The 12,802-nt window shown below is 36.0% G+C and overlaps 1 long non-coding RNA gene across 2 annotated transcripts in view; it reads right to left on the bottom strand.

The window, feature by feature from the left end:
* The window catches only part of LOC114024573, a 47,585-nt gene that overhangs the window by 17,661 nt on the left and 17,122 nt on the right, over nucleotides 1–12,802 (bottom strand). The window lies entirely within an intron of this gene.

Here is a 12,802-nt window from a genome sequence, read left to right as displayed (position 1 = left end):
TGAATCTTACCTCTGCAAACTCCTACATGTATGATTTTGAACAAGTCACCACACTTTTCTGAGTCTCGGCTTCCTCTTCTGTAAAGTGATGGATTGGACTAACTGACCTCTAACTTCCTTTCCAGTTCTAAATCTATGGTCTTATGAAATTCATAATTGATAGAATCTGTATTAATGATATTTTACTGTATGTGCAGCATCAAATTTCATGAATAAATTCCCGTATTTGAGATATTTATTATTGGGTTCTTTATTATTTAAATTTTATTTGTGATTTCATTGATGTAGGGAACTCTCTAGGACAGGAGTGGGGAACCTGTGACCTCGAGGCCACATGTGGTCCTCTAGGTCCTCAAGTGCAGCCCTTTGACTGAATCCAAATTTCACAGAACAAAAGTTTGGATTCAGTCAAGGGCTGAATTTGAGGACCTAGAAGGCTGCAGGCTCCCCACCCCTGCCCTAAGAGGAAACTCTGTATCAAAGCAGATCAGCACCTGTTAACAGTTGCCTAGAATTTTGAGAGGTAAAGTGATTTGCCCGGAATCACTCAGCCACGTAGTGTCAGAAGCAAGACTTCAATCCAATTCTTCCTGACTTAACTAAGATCAGGTCTCTATCCACTAGTGCTAATCCACTAGAGTTTCTAGAATGGAGTAAGGAAGACCTAAGTTGAAATTCAGCCTCAGATACTTATTAGCTGTGTGATCCTGGGCAAGTCACTTAACCGCTGCCTGCCTCAGTTTCCTCTGCTGTAAAAATGAAGACAATAGCACCTACTTCTTGGGGTTGTTGTAAGGATCAAATGAGATAATGTTTGTAAAGCACTTAGTGGAACTATATAAATGTTAGCTATTATAATTATCATTATTATATCTCTGTTCTTAGCATATGTTAGCATACGTTAACAGCTTAACTTTGTAACGTGTGTGTCCTTAGAAAACTGATGTTTTTAAGATCAAAATAATATAGCACTTACTCCACCTCCAGCTTATTGCTAGTGTTCAAAAAATAGTTCTTATTCATGTGAATATTCACATTCAATTTTAAATGTCTGGTTGAAGGGAAGGAAGGAACAAAGGAATGAAGGAAGGAACAAAGGAAGGAAGAAAAAAAGGAAAGAAGAAAGGAAAGAAGGCCATCAATTGGTTTCTCTTTCTAAAACCTTGTCAAAATGCTAAACAGACAGAACAGACAGTAAGTAACCTGTACATTTCTCAACACACATCTGTCATCTGTTTATAACTTAAACTTACTGTTTTAAGGGAAAAGGATATGAAAAATGAAGTAGGCATTAGTGTAAACCTTTTAATATAGCAGAGAATACAGATGAGAAAATGTATTCCTTTGGCTTTTAATAATAGTATATACATATATATATATGTATATATGTGACTTTCTAAGATCCTTACAATCATTTTATTGATCCTATAACCAAAAAAAAAAAAAAAGGTGGGAAGCCCAAGAAGCTGCTGTGCTATCTTTAATCCCCTAGATTAATCCCCTAAACCTAGAAGGTACCAATAGTATCAATGTTCTGCTTCTTTTTTATGGATAAATCAAAGTACAGACAAATGGCAGCAAAGCAGTAATATCTGAATTTCTATATTCAACTCCACCCATCCTAAAATCCATCCACAGAACTGACACTTAAAAAAAAAAAGTTTAACCACAAAAGCAGTGATGTAATTCTTTTCTGGTAAGGGAAATGAAAAGGTGAATTTAAAAAAAAAAAAAAAGATTATATTTAAAAAAAAAAAAACCCAAGCCAGTCCTGAGTATTTTCAATTTTCCCTCATCATTTTTTTTTCAAAATTCTTTGAAACAAAAGAGGAAAATAATTGAGGAAAAAGGTGCCAACTGAGCAATAAAATAATTCCAAATCAAATTTCCTCTTGCTCCCCCCTCCCCACCATCACTTTTCATTTCTAACTATCACTGAAAGCTACATTTTTATTTAATCTCTTTGGAGTTATTAAATCCCCAAAGCACTGGTATTAAGAGCTCTAATCAGTTCTTACCTTCAAATTCTAATAAAACTAGCTCAAGGCTCAGCCTGGAGAATGCTGACAAAGCCAATTTTCCAAAAACAGTAAGCACATCATTCCAAGTAAAATTGTCTTTTGAAAAGTTACCTTTTTAAACTGGCAAAAATTAACAATCATTTGAGATTAAATTTTAATATTTGCATTTCTTAGCTTCTAAGACAGGGAAATCTAAAAATTAAGACAAATGCATGTATCTTTCAACAGTGAAATAATTCTAAATCACTTTGACTGGGAGGCTCAAACAGTGTTTTCATGCTTTGAGAAATTATATGAACATTTCTGATACTACTGTAAGTTTAAAAAATGTGAAATAAACAACCAGCAAATGCAAACTAGGAAAAACTAGTATAGCAATAGCAGGGAGCAATGATACTAACATATGGAATAAAGATGCTAAACTTGAATTACTTTTCCAAGACATTAGTATCTTTTTTTTCCTGCTACTTCAAAATAGTTTTTGTTTTTGAAATGCATTATTATTTTACAGTACAGTTTAGCAACCCTGACATTTTCAGCTTATCTGTCTTTTCTATAACATGAATAAGATAGTCATCTACCAATTTAAACATCCTTCTAAATTCATTTATTCCTTCCACAAGCATTTACCAAATACCTACTATGTCCCAGGAACTGTGCTAGCTGCTTGGCATCCAAAGAAAAAATTCAAAGTCAAATATTTGAGCAAAATATGAATTTTATATTATTATGCAATGAAAGATTCACTATTTACCAAAGATGAAATTTTTTAAATGAGTATTACATCAAGGAACTGTAGATTGCAATCTATACAGGGATGTTTAAATCAGTAGATGCCTTTCTTTTAACAAAACTTAACCATTTTTTTACCCTTATCCTCTTGAAATGATACATAATATTTATGTATGCTTGACAACAAGATATGTTTCAATAAAAATATATTTGAACTACCAAGACAAAATTGCTTTAAGCTTTTGATCTGCCTTATAGATCACATCTCTGAGAGTCTTTTCCTTTCAACCTAGGATTACATTCAAAAAGAGCAAGATATATAGCTGACTATTCAAGCTGAATGACACCACGATAAACTATGGTTTTTCCTGAAGAGAAAATACATCATAAATCGGTGTAACACTTACCTCATTTTAAATATTACTGTCTCCTTTTATCAGGTAACACTATATGACCTCCCCTTACCTCCCTTCTTCCCATATTTTATTTGGGATTTTAATTCTGTAGAGTGATCACAACCAGAAATTTCTTAATTAAAATAGGATATATGACTTTGGAGGTTTAGGTTATCTGATAAAGAGATTTAATTTTAAAAATAAGGGAGATCCTGCCTTCTTCTGATTCTCTATAAGGCATAACAATGTAGTTGTGATACACAATAGCCATCATCTAAAAGTTGGTATGTTTCAGATTTCAGTGCTCCATCATGGGCTCTTGACAATAAATACTTATTTCAAATTATCATAAGTCATATAACTAAAATAATTTGTAGATCATGTTGCTTAGAATATTAGAAGTCCAGATTGTTATACCAGTGTGACTGGAAGAGATACTCGCCAGGGAACTTATGGAGAAACAGAATATGCCCCTCTCACTCAGGGAAATGTCTTTTCATTGATGATAATGAGTGCACCGACATCACACGTTTTAAAATCTTGGCCTGGAGCCATATAAATTCTTTTGCCTATGACACTGGAAATCTGGAGCAGATTCTACAATCACCAAAGCTTACAAAATGCATGCAATGCAAGCTGTTCTCCAGGCAGGCTCGTGGCTATGATTTACACAGCCACTGGTCCAGATGAGAATAAGCTGGACTTCCTTTTTTGGCATTAAATGAAGAGAAAGAAGGGATCCACTTAGTCAAATGAAGGGGGTAGTGAGGAAAGGAGCCACCTACGGCAAACAATACTTCCTTTGATTTTTTTGTCTTCCCATTGCCCCTTAAGTGTCAGAGAGGAGGGTTTACAATTGGTATTCCAAACTCATCAGTTTAGACACTAGGGAGCATCACAGCCATCTTTTGCCAGTTTCCAATTGCATCATGGGTGAAATTAACATAAGGGATAAAATCTTGAGGACTCAATCACTTTAGCTTTATCTTCAGGACACTGCATGAATGAGCAAAGTCAAGCCTAGGTAGTAGTCTTTTAATTTGTATATAGCCTCCCATAACACCCATAATAAGATGGAATATTATGAATATGAAAAATACAAAGAAGCGTAGAAAGGCTTATAAGGAGTGATGCAAAGTGTAGTAAGAAGAACCCAGAAAACAATATATGCAAGGACAAGAACAATGTAAATGGAAAGAACAATAACAACAAAAATGCTGTGAAATCATGATGTCCAATATCTCAAAGAAAAAATATGAGAATGGTCCTTCCTTCTTTGCAAAAGTAGGGTACCATGGGTGTTGAACACCATATATCATGTAGAATTTATTTATCATGTTGTTTAGTTTTGTTTATCTTTTCTTTTGTCTTTTTTGTTTTTTGTTATAAAAGATAACTCTCTGGAAAGGGGAGAAAGGTATATTGGGAAATTATGATTATGTAAAAACAAAAGATGATAGTAAAATTGTTTGTTTTAATGCCAAGAAACTATGCTTTCATCAGGATGGGAAATCCCTCCACCAGGAAAGAACAAACTGGCTTATAGCTCATAGTCTTGAAGATTTTTTTTTTTTGAGGTTGAGTAACACTCAAAGTTTTACAGCCAGTAAGTATCAAAAGTAGTCTTTTGAATCCAGGTCTTCCTGACTCTAGGGCCAGCATCTACTATATCTACTATATAGTATCTACTATACCATACTAATTCTGTGTACCCAGTAAAAGAGCCATTCAATAAACACTACTTTTTTCCTGACATCATGAAGTTCGTAGGATGTTATTATGTGACAGATTATATGTGGGCTATGGAGCCCAAGAAAAGAATTTAAATTCCCTTCAAGTACCATTACTGGTCAAATTTCAATAAGTTAAATCTCATATTTTCACAAGATGGTAGATTTAGACCTGGGAAAGGACCCTAGAAATCAACTAGTCTATCCCCTCATTTTACACAGGAGGAAAATAAGGCCCAGAAGATAGTACATTATACTATCCTGTGTAATAGTACCCTAGCACCTAGAATAGTGCCTGTAGTGACCACTCATTAAATGTTTAATGATTGATTCTCCCTGCCTAGAATGGCTTTCTCGTGTGGTTTGTCCTTTGTTCTCAAAGAGCAACTGAACAAACTAGCAACTGAATTGGATTTGAGCGAGGGAAGGCTGTGCAAAGTCACCAGCCTCACTTTCTCTTCCAGAGCTATGTGGTTCCAGTGGCCTGATATAGATCAGGAGGACTGGAGATGGCCCAGGATACAGTGGGAGACTTTGGCCTTTTTAAGCTAAAGTCTTTCCGAGTTCTCTCTTTGAGTAAATCAATGCCCATTCAGTGAATAAGCCTGTTTATTAAGAAGTGAATCAGGGCAGCTAGGTGGCGCAGTGGATAGAGCACCGGCCCTGGATTCAGGAGGACCTGAGTTCAAATCCGGCCTCAGACACATAACACTTACTAGCTGTGTGACCCTGGGCAAGTTACTTAACCCCATTGCCTAGCCCAAAAAACAAAACAAAACAAAACAAAACAAAAAAAAAGTGAATCAAGGCATGGCCCCTTTAATTAAAAAAAAAAAAAATCTCTCTGGGAGGGAAAGACTCTTAGGATTTCTAGCCAAAATTGAAACAATTACCATTTACATTCACTCTGTGCTAGGAGGGCCTAAAAGTATTTCACCCCGAAATCACTGCCACCACATAATCGTCACACCCTGTTTTTTAGTCCAAAAATTGGTTTATAACCTTTCATGGCGTAATCATCCCAAGGTATAATTCTGTTTGTCATGCTGCTTAAAAGGTAAACTGAGCAGCAATGTATTCAGCAGTAGCATATGGATATGTATTTATCTCTTGTGTATTGTGAGGATTGAGCCTAGAATTCTCAGTGAAAGCAAATTGTTAATATGTTTCCAAAAGCCAACTGGTATGGTTTGTTTGAGTTGTAGGCGCAAAAGGAGTGGGTGGGTAAGTCATGTGATATGGTAAAACTTGTATTTTCCCTTGCTAGCTAAACTGTATGATTTGTCTGCCAGTGATACAGTTTAGTAATAAATGATTTTTAAGTAATACCGGCACGATTTTTTTAAATGAAAGCTTCACATAATGGTTGCACCCCACTTTTTTGCAAAAATTGTATAAATCTACAATGATTATGCGATGAAATACAGGTATGGTGTTTGGGCAGGGACCTATTGTTGGCCAATCAATGACAACCAGAGTGAATATGGTTTAAGGCCTGTCTTTAAGATAGAAATCTAGCCAATGAACCCCAAGATAACTAGGTAGGTTTCAGCCATCACAATTTACCTTCCTTTGGGTAGAACATCCTCAGGTAAGGTCATGATACACCTTTGTGGAAAAGGAAGGGGAGGTCAGGGAAGGAGGAGAGGAGAAGGGAAGAAAAGTTATTTTAAGTTCTTATACAGTATATTTTTTGGGTGGTGGAGAGGGTGGGGCAATTGGAGTTAAATGACTTCCCCAGGGTCACACACCTGGTAAATATCAAGTGTCTGAGGCCATACTTGAACTCAGGTCCTCCTGACTCCAGAGCTGGTGCTCTATTCATTGCGCCACCTAGCTGCCCCTTACACATTGTATTTTAAGGAACCAAGGGATTTAATATTTTTTTTTAATTATAAATTGATTTTTCCTAATTGAATTCTGCCTTCTGCAGTTATGGTTTCTGCTACCGTCTTCCCATACCCATCCAGTCTCCTCTCTACTTCCCACAATAGTGAGGATAAAAAAAAAATTATTATTCCATTATTATTATTCTAGAGAGAGTTAAAGAACCACATATAACAAGCATGTTATTACTCTAGTAAAATGTTTCTTATTCATGCATTCAATATTATATTTCCTTTGGAATTATTAAAATAATACTATCTGTTCATCCTAATATCAATTAACAACTGTTCATCATTTAATATATTTTATATTAAAATTTCATATCTTCAATGTCAACTCATTCATTTGTTTTCCCAATATAACTGAAATAATTAAACAAGGCCTACACTGGAAGATATATAAATAAAAAAGAATTCAATTTACCCAATCCTTGGGGCCCTTCTAACTCTATTTTTTTATATGAAAATCTGGAATCTGCCATACTCACTACCTGTGCAACCTTTGGCAAATCATTCCCCTCCTCTGGGCTTCAGTTTACTCATCTATAATTAGAGGATACAACTAGATTATTACTCAATTCTCTTCTAGCACGAAAGCTATGATCCTACAATAAAAAAAATTCATCAGCAACAGATGGGATTTATGACTACGCTGTTGGAGCTATAAGCAATCTCTAGGTCCTGTCTGGACAGAACAAATAGGAAGACACGAATACATGTCCAAAATGATAACATACTAAAAAAATATGGAAGCTATGTGATCCACCTAATGGCATTATTACTCTCTCTTCACCTATTCCACTGAAAATGGCTGTACAAAGATTTTAAATAAGAGGATTCAAACATGAGTTTGCCAGGAAAATGCAAATCACTAGAAAGCTCAATTCCTAGATAGTTCCAAGTGAATCAAGGCTTTATTGTACTAATAACATCATTATAAAGTTGTGCCTCTGGGGCAGCTAGGTGGCACAATGGATAGAGCACCAGCCCTGGATTCAGGAGGACCTGAGTTTGAATCTGCTCTCAGACACAAAACACTTTCTAACTATGTGACCCTGGGCAAGTCACTTAACCCCATTGCCTAGCCAAAAATAAAATAAAGTTGTGCCTCACTTTTAAAAAATTGACATGCAAAAATGTGAACTTAAAACATAAACTACAAAAGGAATCTCTGCTCTATAAAAGGATTCAACACAGGATCTGTTGAAACAGTGAGCTCTCCTTCATACATTGAAATATAACTCAAATTCAATGCCTGGAACATAGTACATGCTTAATAAATGCTTGTTGAGTAATTGCCTGACTGATTTACTTTACAGAAATTTTATTTGCATATAACTTTTCAGAAGCGTATTTATTATTTGAATCAAGGTGAATTTGTGTAAGAGTTTGTATCAATAATAATAGCTTATGTTTATATGGTACATTAAGATTTGCAAAACACTTTTACACGTATCTCATCTGATCCCTGCAACAACTCTGGGAGAAAAGTATTACTATTATCCCCATTTTATAGATGAGGAAATTAAAGTACAGAGAAGTCAAGTGACTTGCCCAAGGTCAAACAGCTAGTAAGTGTCTGAGGCCAGATTTGATTTCAAGTCTTCTGGATTCCAGGTCCAGCATTCTATCCACATCCCCACTTACCTGCCTAACTATAATTTAATATAGTTTAAATATAGGTTAAAATATATGTCATTCTTCCATAGTTAAAACATTATGCCTCTATATCACTAACACTATCTTATTATTATCAAATATACATATATTTTAAAATAACAATAGGGTAATCATAGGCTAAATTTCAGGATAAGAACAACAGGCAAATTCACTCCTTGTAGGATTTTCTGAGTTATTTTAAAGACATAAGATCCTTAGGATAAAGTCTCAAGATATCTTGGGGAGCTGATTGACTCAGAAATAATAAGATGCAAAGTATTTTCTGCTTAATCTCCAAAATAGAGTTATATGTTTTGTCAGATGCAGCCTTGATTATAATTTATTTACATACTAAGATAGAAGATAGAAAGACTTTATGAGAACTTGAAAATGGATGGCTATATGAGCAGAAGGAGGAAAGGTGTTAAATTAGGAGGAAGGATGACTTCAATATCTGGATCCCTGTCCAGCCCCTTCATGCTTTATATACCTAGGATGTGTTTAAGACTATATATTTTTGATTTTGTTAGTTTTCAATTAGCTAACATTTATTTTTTCTGCCTCCCACCCCACCCCTACCCCCACTCACCTGCCTCCTGTTTGGGGGGTAGAACAAAGGAAGAAACCCTTGTAATAAATATACAAAGTAGAGCAAAACAAATTCCCACATTGGTTATGTACAAAAATGTATGTCTTGTTTTGCGTATTTAGTTCATCACTTTTCTGTTAGGAAGAGGGTAACATGTTTAATCACTGGTCCTCTGAAATCATGACTGATCTTTGCATTGGTTAGAGTTCTTTGGTCTTTCAAAATTACTCATTTTTACTTTGTTGTTGTAATATTAATTGTTTTCTTGGTTCTGTTCATTTCATTCTGCATCACTTCATATTTGTCTTCCCAGGATATGAATAATACAAGCATTCTCTAAATCCATCCCTCAATGATTTCTTATGGCACCATGGGTATTCAGTTACATTCACACTCCATAATATGTTAACCCATTCCCCAAATAATGAGCACCCCTTTAGTTTCCAGTTTCCTAAAAACCAAATAAAGAAAACTATGGAGGAGTTAGTCAGGTACTGAAACTAAACAGGAAAAATGACCCTCATAAGAAGGCTTATGAGGACCTACTTTTACCTTAAACATAGACACCCTTGAACAACTCAAATGGTCCTAACATGCAGTTTAAAAATTCACCAGGCCATGTTAGCAGCAAGGAACCCTAGGAGGGTTCATGAATGAATATTAATATTGCTACAAATGATGACTATTTGGCAGCTATGCTACCATAGCTTGGCAGCTACATGCTACCAAAGGTTGAGTTTCAGTCACTTACTGCCAGTATTTTTTTTCATTATTAATCCCAGTGGGGGCCTTCCAAGGAAATGAATTCAATGATCATTGGATCAACTATAGTTCCAGTTTTATAGTTCCTGGTAGAAAAAAAAAATCATACCAGCCAAGAAGAATGGTCTTTTAAGTTATTCCAAATAACTTTATTTTCTCCTTTGTTTAGAACTGAAATACTGTCTTTATCTGTAGTGGCTCTTGAAAATGTATGCCAAATAAAGAGTCATTTAATCCTTTAAAAGAGCTATAGACCAAGATATTTCTGCCTAGGGTCAACTCAAAATTCCTATTGTAAGAGATATATAAAGTATCATATAACAATTCTCATGGACTGCCAAGATGCTGACATTTTATTCAGCTTATTATTTGTATTATTTATCTCATTATTCAATTCAATCCAACAAATGCATTTCTAGACAAACATATATACATACATGCATATATATATATATACATACATGCGTACATTCATACATACAGCTGGTATCCATGCAATGTAAAAAGAACTAAAGAAAGGCCACCCACATATTGGTTGGCCCCTCTGAGCTAAATAAGGAGGACATAGGCACGAGTTGCCCAGGATGGTCAGATATGGATGGACTGGAATCTGAAGGGGGCACCCATCTCAACATTATCATAGATCCATTGAAGATAAAAAGACATGTGTATGTTTTCAAATCACTTCTAAAGCACCTGTAAGGTGCAGAATTAGAGACAGCTTGGCATCATAGAGGACCAGCCTTGGGGTCAAGAAGAAGACCTGAGTTCAAGAACTGTCTATGACACATACTGCCTTCATGATTAGAAACAAAACATTTAGCCATTCCTTGCTCCTAGACAGCTATGTGTATTGGTGGACAAATTTTGAACACAGGGGATTCCCCACATTGATTAAATCATTAGTCTGAATCAAAATTTTAAAAAAAATTGAAGAACAGCATTAGATGCTCTAACTTCTTGTGAATTGACAAGGGACTTTCTGGGACCATATAGCCTCATCTTCACCCCAGTCATTTTCCACCTTCCAAAAGAGATCACCAGACACCAGGCCTAGGAATCAATAAATCAATAAACATTTATTTAAGCACCTACTATGTGCCAGACACTGTGCTAAGCACTGGGGATACAAAAAGATGCAAAAGACGGTCCCTGCCACTAAACTCTGAAATCTCAGGGACCATAAGTCATCAATCATTTATTGTTGTTCAGTTGTGGCTGACTTTTTAATGACCATGTTTGAACTTTTCTTGGCAAAGATACTGGAGTGGTTTGCCATTTCCTTCTCCAGCTTATTTTAAAGATAAGGTAACTGAGGCAAACAGGGTTAAATGATTTGCCCAGGGCCACACAAGCTAGTAAGTATCTGAGGTCACATTTGAACTCACAAAGATGAGTCTTCCTGACTTTAAGCCCAGTGCTCTATCCACTGCACCACCTAGTTGTCCAATTATTTTACCCAGATAGTTTTCCACCCCAGGCAGTACAAGTACTGTTCTCCCCAACTTACATCTCTTGCTCTGAAATACTATCTCAATACTATCTTTGCCTCTGGAAAATCTGTCAGTTGATTGTTCCACTCATCATCTTTGTGCTTTCTTGGACTCCCTTCTCTGCCTATCACTATCCTGTAAGTGCGCTCTCTCTCTCTCTCTTACAATGTAAATTCCTTGAAAGCTAGGACAGAAATTATATTTAGATTAACATCTCACACCACATACTACAAACAATTCCAAATGGAGACATGGTCTGGGTATAAAAGGTCATATAATAAACAAATTAGGAAAGCAAAGAAGAAAACACCTTTTGAGATCAACTCCTACAGGTGGGAAGGTGTGTTCAGAGCCTAATTATGTGGATTTCTTTGAGATGTAGTAGGATATATTGTGTTTTTCTTCCAACTCTAGAAGTGATTGAGGCTTTTGAAAACTTTGGGCCGGGTGTGGCTACTGAAGCATAAGTAGTGGGGGGAGTTTCTGAACTGAGCACTCAAGAGAGTGAGAGGAGCAGCTAACTGGTGTGGCATGAATTTTCAAGAGAGGGAGGAGATGGGGTGCTACAGCTGTCTTCACTTTCAGCGTTGATGACCTTACAGAGGGGAGAATAGGTACCAGACTTTGAAATACAGTCTTCCCTTCCTTCTTCCTCCTTTCTGATCAGGTTTGGAAAAAACTAATTCCAAAAATTATTCTGTTCTGTAAAGTTACTTTTAAAATTTATGTATCAATAGGTTGAATTTCTCTTACCAGCTAGATAAATCCCCATCTATCTGGTTTTGATCTGTGCATTGCCTTGATTGTGAACAGGGGCATTGCAGAAGGAAGAAACTGTATTTAGCTGTTGGTAAACAGACATACTAAAAGGGCCAGGCTTTCTCCTGAGTGGAGGCTGAACCAAACTGAGAGAGAGAATCTTATGGCCTCAATGTATTAATAATTTTTAAAATAAACTTCTCTAAAGGCAGAAATAAACTGAGTCTGAGGATTTTCCTTCCTTTTGCTGCCTGGGACAAGACTGGGCTATTGGAAATGTAGCCTTATGTTCCATGGAACAGCTCTCCCCTGAACCCTACTCATGCCCAGAGAAATAGATTTAAAGGGAAGGAATTGAAAGTGGTGACTAGCAAGGGAACTACATGGTGTGTAGACAGAAGGAGTGACTGGATGTGGCAACACCCATGTTCCAAAGGTGGAGGACAGAGGAGTGAATTTTTTTTATTCTCTTTTTTTTCCCCCCTTTCCTCCTCCAGGTAGCTTCCCTTTAATCTGTAACCACAAGCTTACAACCAGACAGGTACAGAAAAGCTATCCTAGACAGACGTTATAAAATGAGAAAGCCTCAGTATCCATTTTCATATGAAACAGCAATAGTACCTCAAAAGTGTAGAAAGTTTAAACATATGGTCACCTTTACTTTTAATGGTTCATTTTACAGTGGTCGTTAAAAATCACTACACAGTACAAAATGAAGAGAGAAATTTAGCAAGCTGGTTGATTTGAACAACAAAGTCAAACTGGTTAATGAAAAG

Source organism: Vombatus ursinus, unplaced genomic scaffold (genome assembly GCF_900497805.2).
Source record: "Vombatus ursinus unplaced genomic scaffold, bare-nosed wombat genome assembly UNPS02014821.1, whole genome shotgun sequence".
Lineage (NCBI taxonomy): Eukaryota > Metazoa > Chordata > Mammalia > Diprotodontia > Vombatidae > Vombatus > Vombatus ursinus.
Note: the sequence above shows the minus strand (reverse complement) of the source record. Positions and strands in the feature narration are given on the sequence as shown.